Source organism: Corvus kubaryi, unplaced genomic scaffold (assembly GCF_017639235.1).
Source record: "Corvus kubaryi isolate FWS band 111438036 unplaced genomic scaffold, C.kubaryi_AGA036_p1.0 69, whole genome shotgun sequence".
Classification (NCBI taxonomy): domain Eukaryota; kingdom Metazoa; phylum Chordata; class Aves; order Passeriformes; family Corvidae; genus Corvus; species Corvus kubaryi.
In genome coordinates this window covers 5,727,769-5,755,480 of record NW_024582057.1, presented here as the reverse complement: position 1 = coordinate 5,755,480, position 27,712 = coordinate 5,727,769, and the positions used below count along the sequence as shown (strand labels likewise).

The 27,712-nt window shown below is 37.9% G+C and overlaps 1 long non-coding RNA gene across 1 annotated transcript; it reads right to left on the bottom strand.

Annotated features, from left to right (window-relative positions):
- Positions 1-292: 292 nt before the first annotated feature.
- LOC121674648 lies at positions 293-26,019 on the bottom strand. The gene is made up of 3 exons (XR_006019736.1): positions 23,598-26,019; positions 4,191-4,230; positions 293-2,655 (listed from the first exon to the last, which is right to left on the bottom strand). It is a non-coding gene; the product is annotated as an uncharacterized LOC121674648 (long non-coding RNA).
- Positions 26,020-27,712: the final 1,693 nt, after the last annotated feature.

The following is a 27,712-nucleotide window of genomic DNA, read 5'->3' as shown; positions in this document are numbered from 1 at the left end:
CCCATGGAAGTTAGGTGCCCTATATGCATTAAAACCCAGGCCAGGATTAGACAACTGCAGCTAGTGACAAAGAGCATACACATACACTGGCAGACTTAATAAACTGAAACAGAACGCATAGCTTTAGGAAAAAACAGCAGCAACAAACTTTTGCAGACTTCAATGAAGGAACATTTCCAGTCATCTTTAAAAAGAGAAAAGGTTTCACACAAAGTCAGCCTACCCATCTTGCCAAAAAGAGTCAAAGTAAAGCCACCCATCTCTATTACACATTAAGTAAGAGGCAGACAAATGAGAAAATAAATAAATGTTTATTTATACATATATTTGAAGAACCCTACTTTCCTGCAGATGACATTCATCAAATTCTCACTGTTTCTCCCAGTCAATTCTCCCCTTCAATTAACCAATAAGTCAATTTGTTCCTTCTCCGTCAGAAAAATCCCTGCTCAGCAAAAAATGCATCATTTCACTATCAGATCAATTTACCCTTCCTTCTCGCTGCTCGATCGATAATCTCTGCATGTCCTAAACAACAAACAGGTCACTGGAAAGAAACCTGCCTAGGAAGTTTCTCTGCTATTATTTGGCATTCTACCTACATATGGTTGGCTTGCCAGGCCCTTCCTGAGCACACAAACATGGCAAACATTCAAAACAATACTGTAGGGTATTGGATTTTAAGACAACAGAAAGATCTGAACTGAGCTTATATGCCCAATAACAGTGCAGCTCTTTGGATAACCGGTGGAATTATATGTTAAACCAGAAGTACATGCAAAATTTCACAATATCATCAAATTAAAAATTAAGAATGTAATAAATAACTGCACCCCTTTTAGGCAGTATAAAGCTTTTACAAATCATTCTATCCCACTGAACTATTCTGATTGAATTTGATAAATGTAACAATAAGAAGTGCCCATAACCAAAGCTCTAGACATCCAGAGACTGCAAATAAAGACAGCTATGCAGAAAGAAAAAAAAAATTGTCTCAAAATAAAGAATGGCTGTAAACCAGGCAATTTCATTTGACTTCACCAGAAATTATCATTAAAGTTCAGTACATTCAAGACGTGTTTTCTAATCCAAAATATAAGGAAATATGTCATTAGAAAAACACAACTTCTCCAAGAGGTTGCACCTTCAATACAAAGCATATACACAGGTACAAACCCAGCCCTGAGTGAAACACAAATACCATATAACTAGACAAAGTCACAGTGCACAGCAGATTATGGTGCGAAGAGAAAAATAAGAGACATTTAGATTACATAAAATGATGCAATTAGCTAAATTGGTTATGATGCTGGTATCAGTGCTTGCAGCACAGAAAGGGCAAGGAGTTCACAGATACCAGAACTTTTGGCAAAGTACAACAAGCACCCTATTTGATGATCAGGGAATACTTTTTTGTGAGATTATATTTTGGGGGGTTTCTCCAACATTTAGAAATATAAAGATTTAAAATATGCACTGCTAAAAGCAATGGGTATTCATTTAATTTTTTTTTTTTTTAAGTTCTGCTGAGTGGTTTTTTACTTTGGGTTTGAGGTTTTTCTTCCTACTTCAATTGTTCGATCTCTGTAGCAGTGAGACAGGATATGGAATTTGTTTTATACTTCCAACTGTGTATCAAAGCAAAAGTGAAAGTTGCACCTTTTTCTCTGAGATCTATTAAGGTTTGTGAATATTTTCATAATTAGAACCCTATTTGAATATTATGAATAAAAATACATTAAATACTAAAGAGTTACCGTTCTCATTCAGTAGCTGGTTTCTTAATCTGTTTTGCCATTAACTGATAATCTCAACATAGTAGTCCAAGTTAGTCTTGGGCAAAAATTTCCAGCTGAATGTTTTATTTAGGGAAGAATGCAAATTTGGGACAAGAAAAACTGTTCATAAACTTGTGCTGAATTTTGTTAGTAGGTCACCTGAAACTAAATAGAAAGAAAATCACAAAAGTCAAACCGCCCCTTTCCCCTCGTTTTAAACAGTGTTTCCAGTGATTGACTCAAAATGATTCTTTTCCATTCTAGGGAAAACCAGGTCTCAATTTAACCCACTTAAATATTTTCTGAGCAACTGTAAGTTATAGACACCAAAATTTCCCTAAAAACACCCAGGGAACTGCGGTCTCCTTTGGGAGCCCAGCTGTTTTTTGAGTGCCTTGCAGGGAACATCATTTGCGTCAAAGAGCTCCTGGTGCAAAGGCTCCTCCCTGCAAGGATGCTGTGTCTTCATTTACGCACTAACAGTACCTTTGCAATGAGATGGGAGATCCCACAGCACCTCCAGTTAAACTCTCTGGAGGATAGGGGGGACCTTATTGCTCTCTACACTACGCAACGGGAGGTTGTAGCAAGGTGGGGTCTGGTCTCTTCTCTCAGGTAAAAAGTGACAGAATGAGAGGAAATGGCTACAAGCTTCACCGAGGGAGGCTTAGATTGGATATTACAGACATTTTTTCACTGAAGGGGTGGTCAGGCACTGAAACAGGCTGCCCAGGGAAGTGGTGGTATCACCATCCTTGGAAGCGTTCAAAAGATGCGTGGATGTGGCACTTGGAGATATGGTTTAGTAGTCAACATGCTGGGTGCTGGGTTAATGTTGGACTTGATAATCTTTTCCAACTTTAGCAATTCTATGATTCTGGAAAAGAGATGGAGATTACTGTTGTAAAAGATGCTACAAAACATACAAACATTAGAAGCCTTTTCAACTGAAAAGCTAGAATAAGATACAGCTTCTTTGAGACAAAAATATCTTCACTTTTGAGACCACTTAAGTCTACATTTATAGCAACTGGCTCACAAGTCAGCCACAATGTGTTATGGTGAATGGGGTGACATCAGACTGGTGAGCTGTCACTAGAGGGGTTCCCATTAAGCCCCATCCTCAGCCCTGTGCTCTTCAAATGACTTGGACGCAGGACTGGAAGGGACACTGAGCAAGTTTACAGATGATACAAAACTGGGAGGAGCTCTTGACTCCCTTGAAGGCAGAGAGGCCCTGCTGAGAGACTTTGACAAACTAGAGATGGGCAATCACCAACAGGAAAGATCAACACGGGAAAGTTCTGGATTCTGCACCTGGGACAGGACAACCCTGGATGTACAGACAGACTGGGGAATGAGAGGCTGGAGAGCAGCCTCATGGAAAGGGACGTGGGGGTCCTGGTCAATGGCAAGTTGAACATGAGCCAGCAGTGCCCTGGCAGCCAGGAGGGGCAGCCGTGTCCTGGGGGGCATCAGGCACAGCACCTCTAGCTGGGCAAGGCAGGGGATTGTCTCTCTCTGCTCTGCACTGGGGTGGCCTCACCGCGAGTGCTGGGGGCAGTTTCGGGTGCCACAATATGAGAAAGCCATTAAACTACTAGAGGGCATCCAAAGGAGGGCTACAAAGATGGTGAAGGGCCTTGAAGGGAAGCAATATGAGGAGCAGCTGAGGTCACTTGGTCTGTTCAGCTTGGAGAAGAGGAAACTGAGGGGAGACCTCATTGTGGTCTATGACTTCCTTATGAGGGGAAGAGGAGGGGCAGACATGGATCTCTTTTCTCTAGTGACCAGTGACAGGCCCTGAGGGAATGGCCTGAAGTTGTGTCAGGGGAGGCTTAGGTTGGATTTTAGAAAAAGGTTCTTCCCCCAGAGGGTGGTTGGACACTGAAACAGGCTCCCCAGGGCAGTGGTCACAGCACCAAGCCTGACAGAGTTCAAGAAGATTTTGGGCATGTGGTATGGCTCTTGGGGACAGTGATATGCAGGGTCAGGAGCTGGATTTGATGATCCTTGTGGATCCCTTCCAACTCAGCATATTCTTTGATTCTGTGATTCACTGATTCAGTAACAAGTGGGACTGCTGGACACTCTGAAATCCATAATATATACACACATATTTCACTTTATACAGTTCATACAGTGAACATGTATATATTGATTCTCATTTGAGACTGAGATAATATAGACGTGAATTTATTTTGGATCACAGCTGATTATATGTACCTTAAAAGCCCAGCATAGTGAAATAATCTCTCCTTGAGCTGCCCTAGGTTGGATAAACATGGGTTTGGCACTGTTACCCCCTGACTGTAAGAGCTGCGTGGTGAGGAGGGAGGGACAAACCAATCTTGCAAGATTGCACAAGATTATGGAGGGGAGAGAAGATCCCAGGACACAGATTGCACCTACCACACTTTTTGTGATCATCATCCAGTGGCTGTCCCTTAACCTGGGAGGAGAGAGAGAAAATGGAGAGGATATTTTTTTCTATTTTTGACTAAGCAGTTTGCTTGCACATTGTGTGGTAGCAGGGAACAATGCCCATAGATCACTTGACCAGAAAGAAGTTTTTACACTATTGCCCTTGAAATCCTTATTTTTGTTATCCACAGGGCTTATGACTTCACTCCCTTTCTCCTCCATCCCCTTCCCTTCCAGCTCCCAGTAGCAGGGGAGGTTGGGCTAGCCCGCTCCTGGCCCCAGAGAGGAGGTGGCAGAAGGCTGGCCTTATTTACCTTAGCCGTTTCCCCGTGTAATCTGGGTAATCGTGTGGCTAATCGGCGACGCGGAGGAGCCCCCCATGCCGCAATTCACAATGCCAACCTATTCATATTTCATACAATAGGGTATTTAAGTCATCCCAAGCCTTGCCAAGGCAATTGCGCTCCCTTTGTTCTGATGTTTTCGGCAGGGGTGTTCGGCTCTACTCCCTCTTTCACACCAGCATATGTCCCAACTCTTGCCTGCTGCAGCTGGACAAGGGTGGTTGTTTTTGTTTTGTTCTTCAAAACCAATGAATTGATTATGGCGGTGTGAAATGTGGGTTAAAACAGTGCCCACATGTATGCATACATTAGCCATTTGCTACATTGCAACTTCACAGCAAGGTGACCGACGAGGCAACAGTGCTCGTGCTCTTCCATTTTGAATGGGCAATCTGTTAAGCATAAAAGGAAATAATAAATAAAAGACTGGCTGAACATATTGTTTGAAAAATGGCTCACCGTGCTATATCAAAGTGAAATTAAAAGTACCTCTACCCCAATGTACTGCAACTGTAAAGAAAGATCAACTCTGGTTTGTAACAGAAGATTACAGGGTTCACATGTATGGATATAGAATATTAAATACAGACCACATTTTTGCAATAAAGATATTCACCTTTATATACTGCCTATCTCACATTCAGCATGTAGTGAACTCAACAGCCTTATAAATTATACGATCTGATCCCATCTTTGAACAAAAAAGCCCACAGTAAACTCCTGTAGTTCAGTATTTACCTCTCATAAGGGTGTGTTGACAGTGGATAGGAATTGGCAAGGAGACACTGCCTTAATCTCCTAGGCTGGACCATCAGCTCTCTTTCATCCCTGGCTGTTAATGGCAAAAAGTCAATTCTCTCCAGAAACTCTTTTACAGCTTGTACAAAACAGGTCTTGTGGCTCCATTTCTCTCCCAAGGTGTAAAGAAGTGACACATCATAGCAACTGCCTCAAAATTAATACTACAAGCTTAGGCTAAGGTCTGCCACAGAAATGACTTTTTTGGTTTTATGAATAACCCTAAATGTATTATAAAGTAATTTAGGTAATTAAAAAAAAAAGTCATATGACACGCTAGAAGATCTCATTCATTCCTAGTTCAAGTTCATGATACTTCATGGATGTATTACTGGTGCTGAAACGTGTCAGTCATGACTTTTCTCATAAATGCCTGAGCCATGTTCCTTGGCTTGTGTTCAGTGTAGGGAAGTTTACACCTGTGCTCTGTATTACAATCAATTTTCATTTTTTACTCCTAAAATTGGGGAAGAAACCAGTTTTGAGCCAATTTTCCACAGAAAGCTAAGCTTTCTAGGAAGAGTTAATTAATTAGCACACGTGCAATATTTTACAGTCTTATAAATAGTACTGTATGGTGTAAAGTACACAATAGGAAAAATATGTACAGCATGGTCAGCTAGTTTTTTGAGTGCTTAACTGTAAAATTAGAAACCAGAAAATTCAAAATCTTGAGGGAAACAGAAGGCATGACACAGACATATTTAAAATTTTATTTTGATTATCAAAGAAGTTACAATACCTTGTTTCAAAATACAACTTTTTAATGTTAGAATCTTGAAACCTCTTTATTTCCCACTCACACACACACACACACACACAAATCACAAAATAATTTAAACAAATAAATCTTCTCAAGACTAATCTTTCAAGACAAAATCTGGCACTAGAATGTGCAGCAGCAATCTATCCATACATCTCCCACTGAAGTCAAGCAGATTTTGTTCAAATTGCTAGCAGTAGAATTTATACCACTTGAAAATGATCCTAATACAGCTAAATTTTCAAATGGTTACCTCCCCCTGCACCCAAACAGCAGGGACACAGCAACAGCAATATAAATGTGCTAATCCCAGCACGATGTATTCCCACATCTCCCTGTATCAAATCATTCTAAAGGGTTTTCAATATACAAGTTAATTAGCTACAATGAAGCAGCAGAGTAACATCTAATGAAGACCGGGGTTTAAAATACCAGAATTGGCCTGTTGTACCCTTTTCTCCATCTTTAATATCAACATATTCTTTCGAAATGGGTTACAGATATGGTTCAAGTATAATTTAACAAGAGACAGGTGGCATTTAATGAACAGGATTATTTTGATTATACGTGAAACATAGCAGACATTTTAAAATATGTATTTCCAGCAACATCTACTAGAACACCATTTCATCTCAAAATGCTGCTGCCACACAGTATCTATCTATCTATCTATCTATCTATCTCTATCTATCCACTTGTAATGGGGAGCAAGAAGGTGACACCATTATTTTGCTGAACACATGACATTATACTCTAATTACATACTCTGTTTCTCATTTTTTAAAACAATCAGTGCATGGAAAAGCAGTTGTGTACATTCTAAAGACATAAAAAATTAAATCTCTGTAAAACTAATTGCACAAAATTAAAATTATGCAAACACAAATATCTGCAACATACAACTTGCAGAGATAAGTAAAAAGCAACACAGGAGAGTAAACTTATTTACCTAAGAAATATCTACTACTTTCAGAAAACACCAAGATGCATGTTTCGGATTTAACTAAGAAAATAAAAAACCCTAATTAATTAAATTAAGGTCCTGATCCTGACAGGAAATGGAAGTCAATTAGAGTTTATCCATGTGAATCTCATAGCTGGAGTGGGACGGAACACTCCCTTTTGCTGTCTGTCAAGGATGAAACTCATCTTGTAACCCCGCCACTTCATTAGCACCTTTCCAGCACATTATCTTTGCCCTAATCCTTCTGTCACTTTGGGGATTCAGGGTCATTAGAGCATTGAAGGGCCGATGTTATTGTCGTGGAGGTGTGAATTGATCACTAAGATGACAACTGGTGACAAGTATACTTTATTAGTCTGCTACTTTGCTTCTTAATTGCTACTGATTAGCCTGTCTGTTAAAAAGGAAATTTGGACTCCTTCTGCCATTGCCAAAGATTACACTGATTTCTAATAGGACCACTCCCCCTAAAGGAGCCCATTTGGACACAGTATATTTGCCCTACTCAATGGAAGTATTTATCTGAGTAAAATCAACAAGGTAGGGCCTGGGCCCTTTAACCCGCCCATTATATTTTGTTTAGCTTTTGATTGAGAGAATTTCTCTGTTAAAAAAAAAATCAAGTACTTCTAATTGCTTTGATTCCTTTCCAAAGTCATGAATAAGATAATCTTTTTTTTTTCCAAAAGTCCCATTCTAGACATGGCTGTGCTTACTATTTGAATGGATTTCCCAGAGGAAGAGCTGGCTCTCCAAATGTCATATTGCATTTCAGCTACACATTAAGACAAAACAAGAACATAAAAAACCCCAAAAAACCCGAAAAAAACCAAACCCAAACGTCTGCATCTTGCCAGATTTCACATGCTTCAAGTCTTAATTGCTGTTGACCACAAGAATTACACTTATTATTCAGTTTTACAGAACTCCCTGTTTAAAAAATGTTTAAACAAGAAAAGGAAAAAAAAAAAAAAAAAAAGAAAAAACTTTTCAAACTAGAAAACTAGCCAGGATAGTAAACAAATCTTAATGCAACATAAATGTACTATCATACTTGCTCAACAGTGACAACCTTTGGATTATCAGTGATTTTGTTTCAAACCTGGGGGAGCATTTCTATTACACATCATTCTTAGTAGCAAGGAAAAATGAATGCAGAACTCTAAAAACTCTCTGTTCTCTTTTTCGACGTTGATTAAAAAATAACAAGGACAACGAAAAGAAAGCAACTCCCAGATCTCCTATTCCTACTCCTAAACCCACATAAAAATCGGTCTCTGTCTTAACACTCCCTTCCAAAATCCAGTGCTAAACCTAAATCAGCAAAAAACAAAAACTTTAACAAATGTCTAATCTTGGATTTTGTACTAGAGACATTATAATATGAATCTAGGTGCTCAGGATGGATATTCGACCTTCCTGAGTCATCTGAATTGTTCCAGGTTATTTTACAGAATCAGTATTTCACATCCTAATTTTCAAGGATGACACATCTTCCAAGAAAAGAAATTGCTACATAAAATGCAGATTGGCTCTTTGACTTTAATTATGGTCAAAAGAAAACTTCAAACAGCTTGTGCAATAATCTGATCCCTCCCTTCCTCTTCTAACCATGACTACATAGAGCTTTTGCAGAAGGACTTGGTTTGCTTATTAAAAAAACTTGAAGATGATGGGAACCTTTAATTAATTCTTTATTTTATTTCACTAGAGAAAAATAACAAATACCTATAGTGTTAGTTGTCCAAGAGTAGCTTTACATGCATGGTCCTGTTCAAGAAAAACAAAAGTACTTTCATTTTATCTCCACAGGTTCATACAAAGCACATCTGCTCCTGACTAGAGTGTTGTTTGGTCCCTTCTTCAAAAAGAGAACCCGATCTTGGTATTTGGATGGAAGTCCCTGTAGACTCCATTTTAGACTGTACCTACTTCAACTTCACTAGTTTGGGTTTAAATATTTTAATTTAACTAACAAATAACCCATAAGTGGTCAACGCAATTTCAGTCTCAGTGACTCACCTTAGTTTTCCTTAACCAGTACCTTAACAGCTTGGCTTACCTGAAGCAAATGGGCCTGTATGGAAATAATCCCCACACCAACTGCAAGAGCTATGGGGTTGATGAAAAAGAGGTTTGGAAGACAGAACATTTCTGTGAAGTAAATGGGAGAAAGTGAGCACTGTCGAGGTCGCCCCTGAATCCAGTGTCAGTGCTTGCTTTACACAACCTGCCCTAACAAATGTAACCGTAGGGAATACCTGTTACCTGGCAGCATTTCTGGAAACAACCACACCTGGATATTCATGCCTGAAGATGGGTGCTAAGAAACAGAAGACACAGTAAGGGCATTGAGACAGACTGGTGCAGGGAGATGCGGCTGAGATATTTCCTTACCATCGCCATGCTGATGACTCAAAATTTGGTTCCCACAGAACATAATTACCTTCCTGCAATACAAAACCAGTGAGCAGCTCTTTCTGGAAGGACAGTGGCTGAATAACCATAATCTGCTCGTTATGATTTAGGTAAATCATAAGGTCATGTAGATTTTTGGTTCAAAAAAAAAAAAAAATTCAGGTAAGTAATCCCTGTTTGTCTGAACAGCTTAGGGATTTGAGATCCTTCTATTTTACATTAGAAAACATGGACTCTCTGTCGGACAGCCTTTATGCTTTAGTGGAATTAAGTGTCAGACAGCAATTTCTGTGTTTTAGCCACTCCATGTTGTTGAGTTCTTCGCCCCAGAACTCCTCAAATGCCAGAGTGGTATTGTCCTCTTGTGGAAATTTCCACTCTACTGAAATTTAAAAAGTACACAACTATCTCTATTGAAAAAAAAAAAACCCAACAAAACATATATATATATATGTATTCCAAGTCAGTAAAAAAATTCACAGAAATATCTTTAAGGAAATTTCTCTCAAAGAAGGTAGACCTTACATGATGTAGGAAAACAATAGCCCAGAAAAAAAGATGCTGAACACCCTGGAGAGGGGAAACTCAGTGTACTGCAGTGGCTAACTGTCCTACCTTGATGTCCCAGACAGGATGGCATTGTGGAGAAGCAAATAGGTGATACTAACGCTACATCTGGTAATGAGAAAAGTGCTACTGGAATATACTTTGATGTCCATACATAAAAAAATGGGTCAAGTAATCGGAAAAATTTAGAAGAATCACACAAATAAAGGACTGAAAAATAAGACAAAAATGGGAGAAGACTGTAAATTTCTCCTGGAGGAAAAGATCTAATATCAAAAGGGAAATTAAGACCTCCCAGCTAAAAATTGGGAATAGTTGTACTTTGAGCTGAAGAAGGGCATATATTTTTCAGGAGGGTATATATTCCTTTGCAATGACTGAGAAGAGACTGTTCAATAACAGCTGATCCACTCTCACAGGCAGAGCTGACCAATTTTCTGAGAGACTTGCTCTTTTCAAGCAGAGCATCAGCAGATGATAACGCACCAGAGCCAGCTCCGGGGTCCCTGTGGCAGAGGCCACAGGCTGATGACAGCAGAGATCAGATCTAGACATAGCATCTCTATATGAAATATCCTTAATACTACAGATTTTCTTCCACTGCCTGAATAATTCTGGGGTTTCTTCCCTCCCATATTCTTGGCTCCCCAGCCTATTGTTCCAGTGTATAGCAACCAGGCACAATGCAGCTAGTACATATCCAAGGCCCCGTCACGAACAACCTTACTAAAAGAGCCTAAGGATGCCACAGCACACGTTCACTAAGAAATGGATGTTGTCTTTTCTTAAAAAATACACGGATATTATGCATGGGTGTTAGCAGGACTTCTAGTTCAAGAAATGGCTGTTTGGATAGGTAAAACACATGAAGTCCTGGTCAGATTGATAGATTAGCTCAGACCTGTGGCATTTGGATTAAAGCAGTATAGAAATGAATCTTATATTTGACATTTAAAACACTTTCAAAGGGAACCTTTTCCACTGCCTGCACTTTCTTAAATCACAGCAGAAAGAACGGCCATGGCAGAACAGTGTGAGAAATTACTATCCAACTGCTTCTCTGTTTTCCCCTGTTATGACTGAAGACATTAGTCCCTGAATCATTTTACATCCTGGCATTATGTGCAACAACACTGTGTGTAATAAACAGACAATATAACAGAAAGAAAATTTGAAAATTCATTTCTCCTTTCTTTCGGACAACATCTAGATCATATATGTGGGTTGTGGCAGCTCCAGTTGAAAGAGAAAAAAGAAAGAAAGAAAGGCTGCTTTTGGAGGGGCATGACTAAAAACTTTAGATTTATGTAGTCTGACTCCCATTTCCCGCATGACCTTGGCAAAGTCACTTATTGTAACATTTTCAGAAATGGATGCTATTTCCTCAGGCTTTCATTCTCCTTCTCATCTCCAGAGTATATGACTGTTTTGCATGTACAACCAATAGCAAAAGTAAAAGTCTCAAGGGACTTTATGGAGTCTCTGGATCTTGATCCTTTCAGGGCTTCAGAGCTGTTTGATGTAACACACATATAGCATGATTTGTTAGCTGTTCCAGGACCGCTCCCACAAAACTTTGGGTTTATGGACTGCCAGAGTTTTCGAAGCCCAGTTTGAGACAGCTAAATCAGCCAGATTTAGTGTCAGTGAGTCAGTGAGAGGCGTAGTGGTTCTAAAATATCATATCTTTTCCCAGCTAATTTCTTCCTACCACATGACATGAAGCATTTAATGACTGAAGGACACAAAACTGAAAAGTAAGCGTTCATCTCTCCCTTATTTCTCAGCTCTCAAATCAGGGCTCTAGCTATTTTTGAATGGTTGAGGCAGAAGAAAGGAGACAACCACCGAATAAGTTGAAGACCTTCATACTTGGAGGAAGTGAAGGGATATGTTTTATGCATATGCTTTATACATGAAGGGCTTTGTATATTTGCTAGAAACTTGCATTGATTCATAAGAAACATTCTCTCAAACCCAGATATTAAGGTTAAATTGGCAACTGCAATCTCACTCTCCTGCAGGGTTAAATAAATAGTACATACTTTAGGACTGAAAGAATCGATCAGAAAGGAAGGACTATATCAGACTATAAATACACACAGACTGAAGTTCTGCTAATCTGCCTAATTAACTATTGTAGGATATTTAAGTACAGTGTGTATGTCCTCTTTATTGTCACCAATCACTCTCCTGCTCATATTCAAGCTGAAGTGGGCTACCAACCTTCACAATCATCAGAAATCACATTTTGGTGAATATTCAGGCAAGTCTGGCTGAGCACAGGAAGTTGAAGTGCCCTAACAGGGCTTGGGAAAACATCAAACTCTCTGCTGGTGTTCATCCCACTAGTTTTAGAAATTCTCTTATTCTTATCTCAGGACAGTTCCATTGATGCCACTTAGGGTTCTCACTGAACTTCATTTTACTGTGCCCATAGGAAATGTCATTTCTCATTGCCATGGCTTTAACTTTTATTTCCACTTTCTTCCTTTCATTTGTGTGCACATCAAGCATTCACTAGCTAACATTTATTCTCTTCTACTTATTTTCTTTTTTTTCAGGAATATATGTAAGCATGTTATCACTTAAATGCTCTACATAGTTCTTGTTAGAGGTTCTATTAAGTTAAAACTATGTCAAGGTGAAGATATACCTTGCTTTATATGCCAGGTCATAAAAACATCTTAGCTTTTCTGAATATTCTGGACTGAAGATTTTCTCATAAAAGTTCTGATGAACCTATTCTTTAGTTCCTTTGAACAGCTCTAACCACCAGCAGCAGGACAGGGGACTGTCTGCCACTCTTACCAGCAAAACTCCACGGGGACAATAATCAGCAAAGAAAGGAAAGTGCACACATTTGCTTCAGTAGTTAAACCAAAAAGATCTGCAGTGAAAGTCCTCTGTACAGCTGACTATAATATTGCACACCTGTAGTGAAATACTGGCAAGTAACTGCATCAGTCACTGCTTTCACTGCCTTTTACACTGGAAAAATCCAGTTGTACCAAGATTAGCCAATAAAAGTAATTAAAGCAGATGAGTAAACCATAATGCAGGCACAAAATACATAAAATTAAACTAAAACATTGGAAGGGGGAAAAAAAACAACACCTGGAAAAAACCAGGAACCAACAAAACCAAGATATTAATAGGATCAAAAGAACCACCTGTGGTATTCACTTGAGATTCCCTCAAAATATGATGAAAGATGTCACTGTTTGTTAAAAGAAAAACCAAAAAGGTACTTGATTCCAATAGCTTTCTTAACTGCAACCTTCTAATATTTTGGAAACAAAGAAACTGCAGTACACTAACTGTTTGCGATGAATGCGAACACAAACTTTTTAACACCTCAGTAAATACTTGAGAGAGAGCATTACTCTAATATCTGTAAATCAGGGCACCTCAAATTAACCCCACATTCGTTAAAAAGCTTGCTGATTTTATGTTTTTGTTATCATTCTGATACAACCCTGAGAACAAAAGTGCTTAACAATTCCAGTCAAATAGGATCAGGGCATTAATTCTTGTTTGGATGCAAGAGCAACATAAATCATCTGTTCCAGGCTAACAATTTAAAGAGTGCACAGCACATTATGTTAAATAAAGTATTAACACTGAGTTAAGGACTCTTATTAAGGGTCTTTGAGAGTTCTGGCTCACATTACCTTACACCATTTTTTTAAATAACCTTATTCCAGCTTTTAAATCCCATAATTATTCCATAACAGTTTTGTCAGAAAACTCCAGTTGCTAACCATATATAGCTGTATATAACCCCTTCAGTTAAATTCTTATTCATATTAGCAACCTGACCCACATTAATGACTTTTACATTTCAATATATATATGACTTTGTAATTGCAAGATGATTAAATAAAGTGTACTTGATAATCTAAATTTCCGTGGTTTTTGAAACAAACTGCTGAAATAGGGAAGAAACAAATCAACTTTATTTGTGCATGCATGTATATGCATTCACATGTATACACACACTTTAATACATACTTGTGGTGTGTTTTCACTCAGTCATTTAGCAGAATGACTTCTTCCCAGTCACTTTCAAAGTCTGTCGATCAACTATCTGAGGCTCTTCTGTCATGAGGTCTATTCCTAATTTCAGTGGATGTGCTAGATCTGCTGTTGTGCAGACGCATGCTAGACGTTGCACAGAACTAATTGAGATCTTTAGATGCTGAGAGTGTAAGAATTCCTTAGCAGTGAGGCTGAAGTGGTAGCAGGAGGGAATGGTGGGTGATGCATTCATGAACTTATACATTGGATTGTACATCAGGTCAGACAGGCCATACCCATCACTTGTTCTGAGCAGAAGAGACACTGCTGCCCTAATTGCCTTGCTCCAAGATGTTTTTCACAGCCTCCTTTAAGAGAGTTTTGTTTTCCCTCAGTGACACCTGTGATCTCTTTGACTCAAAGAGGCAGGATTGTGCATGTCCAACATATCTAGAGGGCATATGACAACTGTATTTGTTTATATAAATACTTATCTACAGAGAAAGAGCTCTCCAATAGTACAGATAATTGATGTTTAGCTAGAAATTGGAAATTGGAAATTTTTCCAATTGCTAAATATTCAGATGGTCTAAAGTCAGCAGTATGGAACAAATCTAGCCAAAATAACTTTATGTTACAGTAGCTGTTAGAGATGGCAAATAACAACTTTGAAAAAGCAGGTCTCTTACTGTCTCTACTTTTTGGCCCTTCAGTACAAGAAAGACAGGGCCAAACTGGAGAGAGTCTTGCTGAAGAGCATTTGCATGGGCTAAAGATTGGAGCTCTACATAGGAGTTGGACTGGATGCCTCCAAAAGTTCATTCCAGCCACCATTATTCTATTACTGTGATAGTCTTTCCAGCACATCTCTTAATTAGAAATTATTTGAAATATAACAGGAATAATTAAGGAGATAAAAAGGTCCCAGGGATTATTCTGGTCTATTCCATTTCCACCTTTTCCTTAGCCAGATTTTCCATCTGACATAACTCCATAAAGCTTTAAGATAGCTAAGAATGTAGCACCCAACCCTATTGGATTTAAGTACATTTGTCACAGAAATTGATTGGAACAATTACCTGAATAAATAGATATAACATATCTTTTAGTGCCATAAAAGTGACATGACTGCAGGTAAATCATATGAATAATTACAACCAGGAGCCCAGGTTTTCCAATCACTTTCCATACATACTTTGAATTGCAGGGCCTTCTGGTGACTAATTTACCTCTTTTTGTAGAGAAATTAAAGAACAGATTTACCGTGATGGTCAAGCTGCAAGGTACCAGTTAATTAACAGGAAAAATAAAATAAATGACACTTTTAAGAAACACTGAATTTTGCTTCATCGTTGTTACTTCTCACAAGTATTGGTGCAAACACAGTGTCAAGAGAATGAATTTTTATGTCTGCAGCTAAGATTAATTCATTCATGAAATGAAAATAATTTTGTGAAACAAATAAACCTTTCTTCAGGCAGAAGTGAAAGCAGCTTATAAAACCTTACCCAATCAGAGAAAATAAGAAAACTGCGTGATTGAGATAACTGTTCTGATAGATTGTATGAACTATTTAATTTTCAAAGGAACTTTCCAAGCAGAGAATCTGTGGGAAAATCAAATATGAACATTGTTTACATGACATATAATTGAAATTTTTTCATTTAACATTTTAGACATAAAATTCCATTTTAGAAAAAAATGATCAGTTCTATTGGAACGGTCTGTTATCAATTTAAAACAAAAGCTAAAATGGTCAAGAAAAATAAATGGAACAAAGACAATGTAAAATTTTTCCCCATTTTAGTACACAGCTCAGTCAGCTTTAGAGCTGGGAAGATTCCGAAAATGTCTGGATATACTTTTAAATACAAGTAAAGAAACTGTTTTCATGGAAATTTATCTGACTTCCCAACCAGCTCTGCATTTCACAGAAATGTTTAAGTTTCTACAAAGTAAAATTTGCACTGAAGAGGCTAAATATTACTGAGAAAAAGAGGACTACATTTTCTGAAAATAATAGCCTGTTATTATGGACACATCATCCATCTAAATAATTTACCAAAGCTGTTCTGTCTCTTACATCCTGTAATAATTTAATTTTTGATTTCGGATTTTTGATCTCAACAATTTTTCTTTATATTAGCATAAGTGTGTGTATTTGTGTCTTGCTCACTCTCTTTTCGTATATTTCTATAAACGAGACAAACTCCAATAGATAAGAAAACTTGGTGTGACAGTTTTGACTGACCTTTTCTTTCTCCCATTTTAGCTTGTTTTATTTTTGATTAACATAATTATTTCCCAATTCACCATAATTACGTTTGACCCTGTGTTTTCTAACAATTTTGGAAAGGTCTGAACTGTACAAGTCATGACTCTATGAACATGAGCATGTTCTATTGTACAGGGTGGTGTCTAACAGATGGTTTGGGAAACATCAGGGTAGCGTTTTTGCACCTTTCCTGTTTCAGCTGAAAATTATTATTGTGAAATGTAGCTGAACCTCTGCTTTGAAGACCCCAAGGGAGAGCATGCAAATTTTTATTTCAGAGCTCCGTCCCAGTTTGGCCAAGAAATCCTGAAGTGTGCCCCATCACTGCTGATTCTGTTCCCTCTGAACCGGATCCTCCTCTAGTTGTGTTGAAAGTCCCAGCTGTGAGCAAATCCATTTAGAAATGCCAGGGGAAGTAAAAGACAAAAAAGGGTTTCTGCATTTGTCTGGTCATTATTTCACCAGACTATGAACTAATGTTACTGATTCAAAATGCTTTCTGACAGTTTATATAAACATGCAATGTCTGGTGGAGTACCTAAGGATTGTCAGCCTGGAAAAATAGTGAGGATTCACTCTCTGGGTCACTAACTCCAGCTTCCACCCACATTCATGTCAGGCCCTCAGCTTCTGGATGAAATCAGAGCAAGTTGCCAAGAACAACACACGAGAGATAGCTACATGTTTTCCAGCCTCAGGAAAAATCTAGTTCAGATGGGTACACTCTGAAATTCGGACCACAGTGTAGATCTGTTCTTTTTTTTTCTGGTCTCTGCCTGTGTGAAACACGTGAAGAATTCAGACTCTTACATTTGCCAAAACAATGCTAATATCAAGTCAAACATGAACAACTTAAAATAAACATCACTGAATCTTGGTCTAAACTGGAAAAGAAACCCCAAACAAGTAAAAACCAGTAAGACTAGCCATAAAGCAGATGGATAGAGTTACTTGAGCAGTGTAATATCACTGATACTTACAATACTAATCACAAAGATTATGGAGCTCCTTTAGTTTCCAGAATTTATTCATTAGACCCACCAATTCTCTTTATTTTCATATGCCAAACACTAGTCCTTGGAGTCAGGGAACTTATTTATTTATATAGACTTCTACAGACTTATAGTGGAGTTCTTCCTGTCGGCTGAATTCTACATGTTAGTTTGAGAGACCAAAACACTCATATGCCGTGGAACCCCAAGGAGATGAACGAAGATGTCCTTCCCAGACCCTTCCAGTCACCGACAGATTTGACAATGACACAGAGGTAACAACACTTCAGTTAAGTTCCCTTTAGCTATGTGGAGTTGAAACTACTGTTTAAAAAAAAGATAAATAGGCAGGAGTGGAGAAGAAAGAAACAGTGCTTTTTTTTGCTGAGATAGGAATTTTCCAAACATTTGCATTTCTGTGTATCAACAGACACATCCATGTAGTTTCCCTCTTTGTCAAATAATGTCACATAATGTTCTCAGCTTGGGTCACTTGCTAATACAGGAAGAGAAGGGCTGGGTCTTTCTGAGAGTGTGTTCATTCGAAAAGGTGTTTATTCTGTATATTACTTCAGTTTTCCACTGGGGATGGTTTTGTTCTCAGCATTCCTCTCCCTGAACCAATTTGGAATCAATGCCTGATCTTCTGCCTCTCTTGCAGCTTGCTTTCAGAGTGTTCTCCTTAAGGAAATTATGCATGGAAATTCTTTTTTAGGAGCTTTCACTGAAACCACAAGTCTGTAGCTGAAATGTATACTACCGAAAAATTTTGCCCAAAGCTTTGTCTTGGCTATATAACAAAATTATAGGTGTGGACCAATTTTTGAATTAGCATGAAAACTGCTTTTATGTGCATATGAGAAAGGCCTTTTGAAACATCTTGCCAAAGGCTTTTTTGTCTTCTGGTTGTTATAAGAAAACATGGTTGCCCAAAAGAAAAACCTGATCATGGTTCCACCTTAATCAGATTCACGATCGTGTCCTAATGCAATTTGTCCTAATCCATTTCTAAGGAAGACAACCATTTAAGATTTGGAAAGACGTGTGGGAATAAATATGGCTATATGGAAATCCCCTGAGTCCTTTATTTACTATATTTTGCCAGTTCATAAAAAAACCTGATTACATTTCAGAGAAGAAGCCATTATAAATGCGATGTATATTCTAATACAAAACTGCTCTACCCGGGTGTCCTGCAATCAAACTGTGCTCAGTTTGCAGTCTCACAGTGCATTTTATATCTCTGTGGCTGGTTTTAGAATAATGATGCCATGCTTAACACACTATAATACTGATCTAACATTTCAGCTGAAAGTGGTGCTATGCTTGTTTTGTTTGGGAAAAGAATGCCTTCTGCTTAGTGTGGTAGCAAATTGCCCTTACAGCGAAAGAGATAATTACTTGATACTCATGGAATAAATTAATTAATACCTGTGCAAATATCTGTACATTCATCCATACACAAACCCCTATATATTTATTTAATTAAAATTATATGCTCCAGAGAATGAAGAGACAGTTCAGCGTGTTCAGGAATATGTTTAGACATACCTACCCCACCCCATGCACATCAGGAAGAAAACACTTAAGAGAAGATTTAGCTTTCTACATATGAGTTGTCCCATTGGAATTGTGTGAATAAAGTTAACCATAACTGTTTTGAGAACTGGGGTCCTAAAATAATACAGAGGAGTTCCAAATGCAAAAAGGTCTAGGTTTGTTTGCGCTGAAATTCTTTCATGTACTATTTCCATCCGTACACACACATTAAAATATTATAAATGTTATTGTTAAGAAAAATTTTGCTATAAACATTACTGACTATAATAAATGCCATAAACCTGGGGCAAGTCAGCAGTGTAAATAATCAGAGTCTTTCTATTTACCCATTTGTAGTAAGTAGGAGATCATGTAACTCATGAAATTATAATTATCCAACATTTAATCATTTGTTTTTTACTTGAAAAGTTTGGGAAAGAATGTTTTCCTTTTGCACGCTCGCATCTGTGGATGATCATTTGTTCTCCAGCTGGTGAAAACTGAGGTCCTAATTCAAAGCTTATCATCTGCGATAACATTTTTATCAGGTGACTGGTTTGACGTACTGGAAAAATCGTGCTAATGAAGAAACTATGGTTTTACGTGGACCCAATAAAGGTCTTTTTTTTGTTTGTTTGCCTGATGAAAAATAGCCCTCCATTGAAGTCAAAGTTTTGTTTTACACAGGACTGCAAGATAGAAAAAATTGACTCAGTTCCAACCTGGAGCTAAACCTAAAATAGTGGAAAGAATAGTGAAGGAAAATTCCATTACTTGTTCAAAACACATTGATCTTATTTTGTGCAGCTATAATGTTAAATAAGACAAATGGGAAGAAAATAAACTGAAAAGCTGACAAAAATTAAAAATCTTTTTGAATCCCAGAATATCAAAGCAATATTTCAATATGAAATTATTTTTAAGATTTTCTGAATAAAAGCCATATTGGAAAGAGTTTCAATTTTTATAAATCAGCATATTGAAAAGCAAAGTTTCCTCAAAGTGTCTAAAAAAATAGAAAATTAAGTCCTTCTTCATAAGATAGAATGTTAGGTTTTCCTTTTATTTTTAAACACACAGAAGTGAAATATATCCCTTTAATGTTCTAATGATTCTCTATGCAGTGTGCCATAAGACTGAAAAAAAATTGATGTACCCCTTGAAATCTTTTAGGTGGTGTCAGTATGAATTTTGACATTCAGAAAACTTCATGCCTTAGCAGTATCAACAGTCAAGAGACTCAAGAAAAACTTTGGGTGTGAAAAAGGTGTGTTATAAGAGGAACTTTACTGGTAAAACAAAAGGACTAAGATTAGATGCCTCCTGATGCATAAGCAGAATTTGAAGTAATTTGTAATAACTGTGGGAACTTTAGTTTCCAAGAAAATACAATCTCCAACACATTTACAGTTGAATAGAAAGGGAGACACAATACATTTTTGTTTCAGTACACTGCACTAGTAAATCTCCAAACTGAAGTCCTAATTAATGTATGCACGAAACATTGCAGCAACTAAATCCGTCTCCTTTCAAATTACTACATACACAAAATGGAGAGTGCTCTCCTTTGCTTTTTGTTGCTCTTATCACCTTGGTTTGTTGTGGGATTCCTTTTTTTTTTTTTTTTCCTACATTGGACCTTGCTTTTATTTGAAGAATTATTTTTCCCTGTGTATTTGGTTTCAGTGTTTGGCATATGTTTCTTATGCACGTATCACACCATGTGCAGGCCTGGACACCATCATTGGTCTAGACAATAACACCTTGTACTCATATGAGAAACTTTGGCAAAGTTTGACATATGGCAAACTTTGTACTCATATGACAAAAAGCAACTTTTTAATGTTGAAGAATATTAGAACTAGTACAGAATTGCTGTGTTCTGAGCTGACAGGCAATGAGCATTCAAAAGTAACAAATCCAATCAGAGAGGAAAATAAACATATTTAACTTGAGACATTTTGGAAAGAAAGGTTGTCAAAAAATGGACATTCAACACTTTCTGAAATACTACCTTCTTTGCACTTGATACCAAAAAAAGGCCCAGGTAACCAAAAATCTTTTTTTTTTATATTTATTTTTAATATTTAATTTTAGATTTATTAAATCTGAAAGTTGCAGACATAGTTTTTGCAAGCTCAGCATGCTCAACAAGTAACTTTGAGTACCTTTAACAAGACAAGACTGATTTTCCTATTGGGAAGATTAATTTCTCATTGCTGTTGTTGTATAAGTACAGACCTGTTTTCCTTTGTAATAAATAAAGCTGAAGTCAACACATGTAACCACCGGTATAATACGTGCATGTTGTGAAACTTGCCCTGACTCAAATCTGTTTAATGGTTTTCCACTGAAAATTCAACATCTGCCAACACCACACAAATCTTGATAACTGATGTCATCATGAACCCATTAAGCCTTGGTTTTTAACATGTTAGGAAAACAAAGGGTTTATGGAAGACTGCTAACAGAGGGCTAAATCCTGGAGCCCTTATTCAACAGTAGGAATTGTTCTTTAAGTAAGGTGTGAGTAAGAACATCTTAAGCCTGGCAGAATGTAAGCAAGCTCTTGTTCCACATTAAATTTAATTAACAAAGCCATTCATGAAAATGACACCATAAGATATGAAACCTGTCACTGCAAATCAGCTTTCGTCACTGAGGCTGATTTGGGAATGCATGTCCTGCCACACCAGCTACTAGCTTTGATGTGTCACGGGTGTGATACTGCAGCAAGGAAAAGTCATTTAAATAGAGGGGGAGCTTTGGAGGAGTTAGGCATTTTCCCCTAAGGATCTGAAACTTCTCAGCAGTGGCCATCCAGAGATACACATTGAATAAGAAGGTCCTCATACTAAAATCTCAAAATACACCTGCAGGATCCCTGTAGCTGTAGCTAAGGGAAAAGCTGTGTAGTGTTGAAAGAGTAAGGAGAATCTATCCAGATAGAGGAGGAACCCCATGTTATCTCTAACATCCATACACCTGCAAAACTGATAGTGCCTATCCAGCAGTTTGTTTCCTGGGCACAGAGGTGGTTAATCAAAGTTACAGCATAAGACCTGTGGGGGAGGGAAAGTAATTTAATTAATGTGCCAGCTATCCTTGCCAAAGCTTTCACCAAGATTAGGTTCAGATTGTAAAGAAATCTCCGAGAGAAGGATAATTCTCAACACCTGCGGGGACTTTTATTAGCTGCCTGCACAGAATAGAAAACCTTATGTTAAAGTATTTTGTCTCTGCTCTACCAAACTGACCTCACATGCTTTTATCTGGCCATAACCACAAGCAGATTTTAAAGCAGGCTACAGACGAGATTGCTAATGGGCGAGTGTTCTGTGACAAATCAACTTGAATAAAGTAACCTGTGGATGGAAGCAATCATATAAAGCTGTTCAAAAAGGGATGCCATCAAAACAAGGGGAGGTTTGGGTGCGCAGAGGAGGAAGAAAGTGAGGGAGATCACTAGGATCTTTAACACATCCAGGGGAGGCATCTACCTAATGCAGCGTTATGCTAGATCCAGGTCCAGACCACCAGGGCAGAACCTTGGCTTTGTTAAGGTGAATAGAAAAATACCTGCAAACCTCTGGATCTTTTTCTCCTGACAAAATTTCAGCAGTGTTTTTTGTTTGTTTGTTTTGGAGTTTCTGGTTTGTGTTTGTTTGTCTATTGTTGCTTTGGGAGATTTTGTTTGTTTGTTTCTTTCTTTTTTTTTCCAGAGCCAGTTAATTCTACAACATTGCAGAATAAGGTTCAAAAGTTGAATGCACAGCCACAATGCTTCTAAGGAAACAAAACCTCAGTAAACACCTGATGTGTTTAGAAACATATTGCAATAAATCTAGGAAATTATTATGTTTTGGTACTGCATAATGTAACTCCTCACTAAAAGAAATTCAAGTGAATTTAAGGAGTGTTTTTCCATATTTAGTTGTGAAATCATTTGTTTTCATCTGAAAGGAACAGTTACAACTGTCTGGTGGAGGCTTATGAAATTGTTATTCACTCTTGATACAGCGATATGTATTTTCAGCACATATAAACACAGACATGTGCATGGACACGTGCAACGCAATTTCTGCAAAGATTTGTGGCAGGAAAACGTGAATTCTTAAATGTTCATCATTCCAAACACTTTTAAAAGTCTTTCTTTAATCTGTTTTATCCATTTAAATTTTATTTTTCTGTGGTTCAAAACACTCCTACCTTTTTTCTAGATAGAAGAACAGCAAGAGGGCTCTGATTTCCATTCTTTTAGTGCTAACAAAATGAAAGTACTGGCAATTACAAAAAACATCTGTGACTTTGGAAAATATAGTAAAAATCTTTAGATTTTTCCAGAAATAATCTTGAAACATTGCCATGGGCTTTGGTGGTTGTACTTTCTGGTTGCATTTTCTTGCTCCTGTCTCAGTTGTACCAAAATTCTTTAAAATAAAATGTTAATGACCATTCACAGCCCAGTAATATCAGGTCAGATCCTCCCCTCTTCACTCAGGCTAACCAGCACCTCATTCTGCAAGAGGCTTAGTCACCTAAATGAGTGATTATGATGATAATGAGTAAATGCCATGTATATCAGAAAACTGCAGTGACTATAAACTTTAACTCATTTCTCCTTTCATTTTTTCCTAGCAAACATTGCAAAAACAGTGAGTCACCCCAAGTATTGATTGCCCTTTACTTGAGGTGGGGTAATTTATGACACTTACCACTTACTGTGCAGGTGTTGCATTCTATAAAGAGCTGCAGGAGGTAAGGAGAGCAGAATTGTGACAGAGCCCTGCCACTTGCACACATTTGCAGAGGAGTTGCAGAATCAGATGCTCATGTCATGATCCTAAAATTCAGGAGGAAATGTCCTCCCACAGCTTCTGAGAGTATTTCCCACTGATCTAACAGCTCACAGGCCAAAGAAATTCCTGGGCAAATAAAATATATGAGTTCAGAGCTGATACTGCTTTTAACTTTCAAAAAGATGAATGCAGTCTTAGTTTCAACTAACTGTGCACACTTTAAACACTATAAATCTCTAACATTATTAGTTTTTGCAAAGCAGATAATGCAAAAAAAGCAAATGCAGTGGGATATTCCTAAAGGTGTTCATGCTTGTCCAGCAAGGTAAAATTGCTGGTAGGGGTCTGAGCCACAAGCAAAAGAGCATTCCAGCACTCTCCACAATCCATATTCAAGATTATGGCCTTCTCCTGCCATTATGTTACAACTTACAATCTTTTTAAACCTATCCCTAGGATTTTACTTTGAAAACAATTCTGTGTATGTATATGAAAGAGTACAACTATTAATCACCTTTTTAAAGACTGTACTTAATGACTAACACATCATTTTCCGTACAATAAGTATCAAAGACAGCTGTGCAGATATCTGTTAGCATTGCTGATACACGTTTCTCTAGATAAGACCTAACTGTTCGTCTTATTATAGACGATGGAACTTGAAATGATGCAGGGAGCTGTAAAACGTAACACACTTTGTGTTCTGTGGAATTTGCTTGGGCCCCAGCCCTAAAGAGTACATTCATCAGAGTTTTACACCTGACTAGTTCCACCAGTTGAGAGAGGGTTACTCATGCGTATCATGTTAAATGTGAAAATAAGTGCCTGCAGGATTTTAAGGAGAAACACAGGCACTGAAAAGACAGCGTAATCTTGATGGGCAAATCACAGGAATATTCCTCTACCAAAAAAAAAAAAAAAAAAAAAGTGGGCCTGCTGTAATAGCTTCGTCAGTGCAAATTTGGCAAACAGAACCATGGAGGTTGACTGCAGTTTTTCCACTGTAAGCCTGACCTCTAACTCATTAACCTCCCACTAAAACAGTATTCACCTCATATTCAGTTATTCAAAGAACTCAAAGGAAAAGAAAACTGGAATGAAGTTTTATTCCACTTCCCTGGAAAAATGGCAATCCATGCCATATGTGTAAAATTTCATAAACACTAGAAAAAGATTAACAAAGAAACTATGAATGAATTATTGAATGTATTCATATAGCACCTGGATTTTATAATTTTTTAGTCCACATTAATACCATTGGATGGTAACTCTATTTTCATATTTCATTGTTCTCACATAAATGTAAACCAATCCTCCTGAACACCAAAATTGCAAAGGTTCAAGACCAATGATAAGACATGTTCATTATTTCCCTGGGTACTCACCACCTGTCCCATTGCTAACCCTGCACTCCCCAATATTTCAAGGTATTTCTGCAAACCCCACAATTACACCAAAATCACTTTTAAAGCATTTCCTAGAACCTGAGTTGATGAACAGCTGTTAGTTTAGGAAGTCTTAATGGGAGCTACTTCACCAAATACTAACATTGCTTTCTATTTCATGGGATTGTGCAGAATTCAAGACAACCTAAGACTTATCCCATGGTGGTTGTTTTTGCATGGGTTTATCAGAGTCTGTCTAATTAAAGACAGTTCTATAAATAAAACATCAGGCCTTTTTTATTCTTCCTGTTATTACCCTCATTAAGATAGGATAAGAGCACAGAAAGGTCATAGTATGTGAAAAATTGTGAAGCATTAAATTAGATCCCTTACACAGGAATAAAACCAGTACTTCCCAAGTTCCTTCATGAAACTCAGATGGGTGGCTCACTGGGAAATATCCAAGCAACTAGATGAAAAACTTCACTCCAACTTCCCAAACATGTATTTGTCATTTGTTGAAAAATTTTAGGATGATTTCTTTCCTCTAGTCTTTGTATAAATCTTCTAACTAAAGCACTGAAACTTCTAAATAAGGGAGGATAGGTCCCTGCAACCTTGGAAACAAAAGATTATTTTTACTTTCCTTGATACAATGCAGTTTTTCTTATCTTAAATTTGTCTATCTCATCCTTTTACTTTAAGGTCACTGAGTTTTCAGGTTGCTCTTTGACAGTAGCAAAAGGCACCTGTAAATTGCCAATGCACACAGACTAACCAACCTCTTGCCTTTCCCCTGGTCTGAAAATTGTCTATGTAATACATCACCACCAAACTCAAAGATTTCTAACCTCTGCTTTGCTGGTTTTTGTTTAATTTCAGACAAGAGAAGACCCTGCTTGCCTTAAAGCCTGACTGGTTTCTTCCAGCCTTACTAGCTGATGTAAAGAAAGAAAATGCTTCTTCTTACAGTTCTGGACAGTACTCTGCAAGTCGTCTTGGAGATTGGAAAGACTGTGAAGCCTTCTGGGAAGAATCTTTCCTCAGCTTTTATTTGCTCACTCCAAACAGATGTAATTAATTCTGCACAAACACAGATATGCACAACTCTTACAAGTGACTAGTTTTCAGAATCAATAGCAAAAATACAACCTATTGTGATTTGTGTTTTTAAAGCTGCATAGCAAAGGCTGATCAGCAGGGCATTCACAGTCTAGAGGCAAACCCCTTACACAGGCAAATTATGGACTGGATGGACAGAAACAGGTTGCTACCTCTTCGTTTCTGCAGGATTTTCTCTACTGCCAGGTCCAGTTCCATAAAATACAACCTTCAAATGGAGGGGGGACTAATCCTATTCCAAGTTACATGTGCCTAATTTCAAAGCTTTATGCCTGAGTGCTATCCACATTCAGATGAACACTGCGTGTTGCTCACTCTTCATATTCATACACTTTTATTGCTTTGATTCAGTTTACAAAACAGTTTATAAAAAGTTAGCTTGAGATGCTGTATTCCTGTTTCCTCCAGTAAGGTGTAGTCAGTCAGTAAATATAAGCAGTATAGTTTCTTTTTATCTTTCCTCTTCTAAGAAACGCTGGTTTATAATGGGTTAAAAATCTGCTGCTAAGCACTGGCCATTTTAAGGTGTATTCTTCTCCCCTGCTGATTTGCCCTCTGACCTTCTGGGGGCCAGAGTGGCTGCAGACTTCATTTTTACTCTATTTCCTGGTCTCTCTCCTGGCTGTGCTCTCAATGCTTCCACAGCAGATTAATGACAGCTAATAATATCTGATATATCTGGACATTGCCACATAATGAGTTGCAGTCCCACTGGGTGCCCGAAGTGTCACTACTAACAAATTCACCAGAGCAGCACATAATTAGCATGTAAAGGGAGTGATCATGCAGTAAATCTGGAGGGGAAGATGGATAGCCCATGAGGAAAAACTATAAGGGAAAACTACTATTCTTAACACTCATTGGTAAATGTATGTTTCTTGCCATGAATATTTTCTTGATAACAAACTGTGGACAGGTTACCTTTACAGTAACATTATTCCTTCCACGGCTGATAGGCAGAATTTCATTATGCCACTGCTAATGTTACAATATTTCTGCAAAATGTCACCATATGTAAATTAGAAGAGGTTAGGGTTTCCGTCTTAGTTTTCTTTCAAGATGCACTGTCCCTTTCTGCTATGGCCTAATTCCCCTTTCTACTAGTTTACAGACATGTTAACATTGATCCAACCTTGCAAAATAAAATTGGCACTGGACTATCTTCCTTCTCCAATAGCTAAATAAGAAGGATGAAACTCCACACATGATGGAACAAAGATAGGAGAATAGAAATAAGCTTACTTGATGAGGTTTTATTCAAAGTATAACCTCTCCTGATACATCAGAATATACCCAATAAAATAAAATGGATCCATGGACAATGTGAGTTACCTGACCTCATCCAATCACAGGTCTCTATCTTGTGACCATCTGGCTGACCATCACACCCCAAGTGCTGCCTGTAATTTGGGTGTGGGCAAAGAGGCTTTCCCAAGAGGAGGAGGTCGAGAAGGAGCAGATGAATTGTCCTGATGGGCTGCATTCAGCCTGAAGAGACCTAAATGGGACAGCTCTGCTCTAGTT